Source organism: Amblyomma americanum, chromosome 5 (genome assembly GCF_052857255.1).
Source record: "Amblyomma americanum isolate KBUSLIRL-KWMA chromosome 5, ASM5285725v1, whole genome shotgun sequence".
Lineage (NCBI taxonomy): Eukaryota > Metazoa > Arthropoda > Arachnida > Ixodida > Ixodidae > Amblyomma > Amblyomma americanum.
Window position 1 is genome coordinate 108,857,070 of NC_135501.1, and position 6,467 is coordinate 108,863,536.

The 6,467-nt window shown below is 52.6% G+C and overlaps 1 pseudogene; it reads right to left on the reverse strand.

Annotated features, from left to right (window-relative positions):
- Positions 1–635: 635 nt before the first annotated feature.
- On the reverse strand, positions 636–787 carry LOC144135615 (U2 spliceosomal RNA; annotated as a pseudogene).
- Positions 788–6,467: the final 5,680 nt, after the last annotated feature.

Here is a 6,467-nt window from a genome sequence, read left to right on the forward strand (position 1 = left end):
CATGCTCGTGGGAAGGCGGAGGAGCGCGCGAGCGACGGTGTCCGTCTTTCCCGTCCAGAAAAAAGCGCCACAATGTGTGGCCAAACGACGCGTGAATGTGCACGGCGGACAGGAGAAGATTGGCGCGCACACAGATGATCTAATAATAAAAGCGCGCTCAAACAGCGACAAGCCAAAACGGGCTGCCACTTCGAGACGTCGCTCTGCGGTCGATCTTAACTGCGACCACGACTCACGAGCTACCTTTCCTGAGGAGAGGAACACGACGCCAAGAACCTTAACCACCGACACCAATCCTACGTCGCCCAGCAGATCTTACGCAAAAGCGCCAAAGCGCAGAGCTTTGCTCTTGCCGCTGTTAAGCAGGGCGCCGGACAGCTCGCTGTAACTCGCAAAAACCTGTAAGAACGCTGCGTAGCTGTCCTCGTCCCGCAAAAACAGATACTCTACGGAGTCCGGACATTCGCGCATAGGAGCACGATTGAAAGGAGAATCGGTCAGTTGTTGCCAGGAAGAAAGAAAAGGAAAGTGCACAGGCCTGCTCACTGGCTCAAGCCGAGCCACAATTGCTACCACGTGCAGATAGTATGATAGTTTAAATATGGGATAGAAAGACAGGATAGAAAAGACGCGCTAAAGACAAGGCCGATCCCGGAGGTAGTGCAATACCGGGCCAACCGGTGGCGGGAGTGAAGTATCCTTCAAATTCTCCGCCACATTTCCAAAAATATGTCCAATTGGACCCGTAACATATACTCTACGGGGTCCGGACAAGGAAGGAAGATATGCTCGATCTTGTGTCAACGATGATGTGAGACAGTTACTGCGCGATTTCCTTTCCACAAAAACCGAATTTCCGCGTGTTCCGCCTGGGGCTACTGTTAAGAAAGACAACCGTAAAGGCAAAATTTTGTTTGGCTTTAGTGTAAGAAGCATTCTTCTCAGTTAACTATTATGTTTAACCAACGTAGCGAAATAATTTTTATTCTTCATATAGCCGTTCCGCGAAAACTTTGAGAAAATTTTCTTTAATTACGGCAACCTCAGCTTCGCAAGTTTTAGCGCTTACCGAAAAGCATTTTTCTGGTTTGTGTTCCTTGATCGGCTCTCACAGCAGTTCGAAGAATTCTTCTGGGTATATTTATGGACTTGTATATGTATTGGTATTTTGTGTTACCACATTTTTTTACTTACACATTACTGCATATCGGTGTCCTGAATTGTATATATAAGTGTTATGAATAGGGTGCTTCTTATTAATGCGTGTTCACAATACATGAACTGTCGGTGAAGCTCGCCCAAGAAAAGAGCCACTTGGCTTCAGGGCACGTCGTCGTCACCTGGCAGATGCTTAGGAATCTTAGTGATGCCGCCAAAGCGCAGCTCCTAGAAACAATAAACTGTGCCGGAGCAGTTCGGGTTAACAGTGCTTAAACCCATACCAACGCCTGGCAAAGATCCGTCAATTCCAACGTGAGTCCAATTGCTCTCACTCCAACCATCTGCACATTGATTGAGCGACTTATCAACAATAGGATTCATTATTCCATGAAATACGCCCCAACTGGTACCAATCTGCGGAAACCGGCTTTCGCCCCAATTTGAGTACACAGGATGGCTTATGGCTGCTTCGGCGGGTCCTTAGTCGAATTTGCCGGCACATCGTGCCTGATTACGTCCTAGCGGTTGATATGCGAAAAGCTTTTGACAACGTAGACCAAAACGTCATCCTTGGGGAGCTTGCCCAGGCTTACCCCGTCAACGGGCGCTGAACTGGATACGAAAATTTCTGTGGGGAAGACCCGTACGTCTCAACTATAGTACCCAAGAATGGACCCATCACACATACTACTTCGACAGGGGAGTTCTTCAGGGCTCAATCCTCGGCCTTTTACAGTTAAACTTGGCAACTGCGAAGGCAAATAGATGCCTAGAACAACACAGTGCAGCAAGATTCGCAATCTACGCGGACGACGTAACAGTGTGGGTCGAGGGCAATAGTTTTGAGTCCTCCGATCACGTGCAAGCCGACCTGCAGGTAGCGGCGCATAGCCTGGAGTCCTCACTAACAGAGTTGGGCCTTGATCTGGCAGCTGAAAGGACTGAATTTCGCAGCATTGAAGGCAGGACTCGTTCTAACCTGTCCCAAAAGTTGCATCTTCTCATGGCAGGCGAGGTGCTCGCATCTCATAACGGATCACTCGATCTTCTCGGTGTGCCCATCAGCAGCTGTAACAGTCCTCGTAATTGGATCAAACACCGCAAGAGCACCTGGAAGAGTACCCTACATCTAATCGCTAGTATGTCAAAGAAGTTCGGTAGAGCAAAGCAGGAGACTTTTCAGACACTAGCTCGCGCGGTATCAGTTGGCAAGGTTCTCTACGGTGCCCCCTCTTACGAACTGGCCACGAAAATCCACGAAGACCTAGCTCTTCTGCACAGGGCCACGTTACGCAGTCTAACAGGCCTACCACGACATACGCGCATCACGGCTTTAGCAGGAGCGGTGGCGCTTCCTCCTATATATAAAATCAATGAGGAAGCTCTAACCCGGCACAAAACTCGCAGCACATGCACGAAACAGGGACGCGCTTTGGAACTCTGGGACCATCAACCCTCTACACCATTTCATTATGCCCACCATCCGTCCCTGATACGACCCTGCCCGTCGTATCACTTATTCAGGCTGTCGTCAAGCAAGAACTGGCAAACTGAGATCTTTCTCTCCAGGTGTGTTTCATTTGGCGCCGAGCCGTCCGCCAGCCTCCCTCCTCTGCTTTCCGCCCCACCTACTACTCCAGGTCTCGTTACCCGGCGGACCCTTCTGCATTTTCTGCTTCCGCGTTGGACACATCTCTCGACATTGTCGTGCCCTTGGCCGTCGCTCCCCGTGGTAGCTTCTCCGACTACCGTCGTGACCCTCAGCAGCGCTTCTCGCCCCGCTCTCAGCCCGACCAGTCAAACATCCTTCCACAATTACCCTTCTCCGTCGCCCCAAGGCCGTCGCTCACACTCACCGCAGTCGCCCCGACTTTTGGCCACTACCCCCTATGTCCGCTCCACTCTGGAAAACTAGCTGATGAAGCTCCTGGAGGTAACGCTGCATCAATCACCCCGTCCAGAATGCCTCTACTGACTACCTAACCGAACTTACTGGACGTCACTGTCGACGGTTTTTTCTGTGCGTGCCCTCATTGACACTGGTGCGGTCGTATGTGTGATGTGCTTTCCCTTCGCCGTCGCCTCCACAAAGTGCTAACGCCTGCAATGTGCCTCGTACGCGTGGCGGATGGAGGCACAGCGGCTCTGGACGGAGTATGTACTGCTCGCACCACTGTTGCCGGCCACAGTACCACTGTTCAGGTCACCGTTTGGTCCACCTGCACCATGATTTCATTCTCGGCATGAATTTCTCCTCTGACCATCCAGCTCTTATTGACTGCTCGAAGGGTGTTCTACAACTCGAGCTCCCACAACTCCGTTCCGAGCACGTCGATCTCTCTATCCGCCTGTTCAATGCAGACTATGCTCGCCTGCCGTCTCAAGCCACCTCTATCGTTCCGCTGACACCCTCTACATCCGTTCCCGATTGTAACTACTTCGTTGCGCCTATTAGCGATCTCCTGGTGACCCGCAACGTTGCTCTGAACAATACCATCGCCTCAGTCCAGGCGAACACACTGCTCAAGTTCTTCCATCCGGCATTTACATTGCAACGATTTCCCCCCCTCACACTGTGCCAAGTCGCTGCATTCGACGACGTCCCTTCAAAAGATCACGCACGCAATTTCCAAAGTACCACTCTTTCTACAGATGCCTTCGCGACCATGATGCCCTCCGACATGCGTCCCGCCCAAACTGCACAGCTTCGAACCCTTCTCGAACCTTTTTCGAACATTTTCGATCTGAATAACATACCGCTGGACCAAGCTCTCTGTCTGTGAAGCACCGCATCGACACCGAACATGCCTCTCCTACCCGTCGTCAACCATACCGAGTCACCGTTACTGAACGTCAGGACATTAACGCCGAGGTTACGAAGATGTTTAATAGAACATTATCTAACCATCCTACAGCCCCTGGGCCTCGCCAATCATCTTTGTAAAGAAAAAGGATGGCTCATGGTGTTTTTTTGTTGATTATCGCCACCTGAACAAGACAACCAAAAAGGACGTGTACCTCCTTCCGCGCATTTACGAAGCCCTTGATTGCCTATACGATGCCAAATTCTTCCCCTCCATAGACCTTCGCTCCGCCTACTGGCAGATAGCAGTAGATGACAAGGACCATAAGAAGACGGCGTTTGTGACACCTGATGGGTTGTATCAGTTCAAAGTTACGCCTTTTGGCTTATGCAACGCGCCGACCACCTTCGAGCGTATGATGTACGCCCTTCTGCACGGATTCAAACGGTCCACTTGCGTCTGATATCTCGACGACGTCATTGTCGTCTCCCCCTGCATTTCCTCTCACCTCGATGACCTTTCTAAGATTCTTTCACTTTTCCGTCATGCCGGCCTGCAGCTCAACTCCTTCAAATTCTGTTTCGCGCGTCGCCAGATCACATTCTTGGGCCATGTAGTCGATGCCATGGGTGTTCACCTTGACCCAGCTAAGATCCGAGCCGTGAAAGACTTCCCGGTGCCGCCTTCCTGCAAGGACGTACGGAGCTTCTTGGGGCTGTGCTCCTACTTCCGCTGATTCGTGCCCGGCTTTGCTGAAATCGTCCGCCCGCTCTGTGATCTGCTAAAAATGACATGATTTTCACCTGGGGACCCCTAAAAGAAAGCGCTTTTTCCGCTCTAATCTCGAAGCTCACCACCTCGCCCGTCTTGGCACACTTCGACGTGACCACTGAACGTGACGTGACGTGACCGCACTGACGCCAGTGGTCATTGAATCGGCGCTGTCCTTTCTCAGCGGCAATCTGGGTCTGACCGTGTCATCACCTACGCCAGCCGCCTCCTCTCTACATCAGAGCGCAATTACTCCTTCACGGAACGCGCGCGCTTGGACCTTGTGTGGGCCACTTCAAAATTTCATCGGCATTTATACGGCCCTCCATTCACGGTTGTCACCGACCACCATGCGCTCTGCTGGCTCTCCTCACTGAAAGGTCCTACTGGCCGGCTAGAGCGCTGGGGTTTACGCCTACAAGACTGCGACTACACCGTGGCTTATAAGTCCGGTCGGCTACACACCGATGCCGATTGACTCTCCAGATATCCCATTGACACTTCTGACCATTTTGGCAGTGACTGCGCCGCCGACCTGTTCTCTCTCTCGGCTATTGCTCACGTTGGCGATGAGCAGCGCCGGGATCTCGAGCTCCGCTCTATTATTGACCGCCTCAGCTCCTCCCCGTCTGACCCTGCTCTGCACCGTTTTGTGCTGCATCATGACACTCTGTACCGCAGGAGCCTGAACCCCGCCGGTTCCAACCTCCTGCTCGTTGAGCCGAAGCACCTCTGCACCGATGTCCTCCGCGAGCTTCATGACCTCTCCACTGCTGGACATCTGGGTGTCTCGCGTAATTACGCCCCCGTGCGTCGTCGCTTCGTTTGGCCCCTCCTCTACCAGTCTGTACGCCGGTATGTTCGTGCCTGCGACCAGTGCCAGCGCCGGAAACATCTCGCCACTACATCACTAGGTATGCGCTAACCTGTTGATGTGCCCCCTGAACCTTTCTATCGTGTTGGGTTGGATCTTTTGGGTTCCTTTCCTGAGTCCACCACCGGCCACAAATGGATTGTCCGCCACAGATGGATTGACAGACTGCGCGACTCGCTATGCAATCACGCGGGCCTTCCCCACCAGTACTGCTACTTTCCCGACTGCTACTTTTCAGTACTGCCGACTTTCCGTGTACGACCTCATCCTCCGTCATGGTGCACCCCGCCAACTTATCAGCGAGCGTGGCCGTTGCTTTCTCTCTAAAGTTGTCGACGACATTGTTCGTTCCGGCTACCCTAAGCATAAGCTGACCACCGCCTATCATCCCCAAACTAACAGCTTGAAAGACCGCCTCAACCGCATCCTCCCGGATATGCTCACAATGTACGTTTGCCCGGACCATCGGGACTGGGATATCGCCCTTCGATACGTGACTTTCGCGTACAATTCTTCCCGTCATGACACTGCCGGTTAGTAACTGTTCTATCTTTTTTACGGCCGGGAGCCCCAATTACCTTCGGACACGCTGCTTCAGACATCTATTTCACAGACTTCAGAATACGCACATGACGCAATTGCCCGGGCCGACCATGCCCGTCAGCTGGCGCGATCCCGCCTACAAGTATTGCAGGCCTCACACCAGGACTACTACGAGTACCGCCGTCGAATGGTCACTTTCTCCCCTGGAGCCTTCGTCGTGCTTTGGTCACCATCACGCCGCTTCGGGTTTTGCGACAAACTTCTGTCCCGGTATGTTGTACCGTACCGTGTGCTCCGCCAGGCCACCGCTGTCA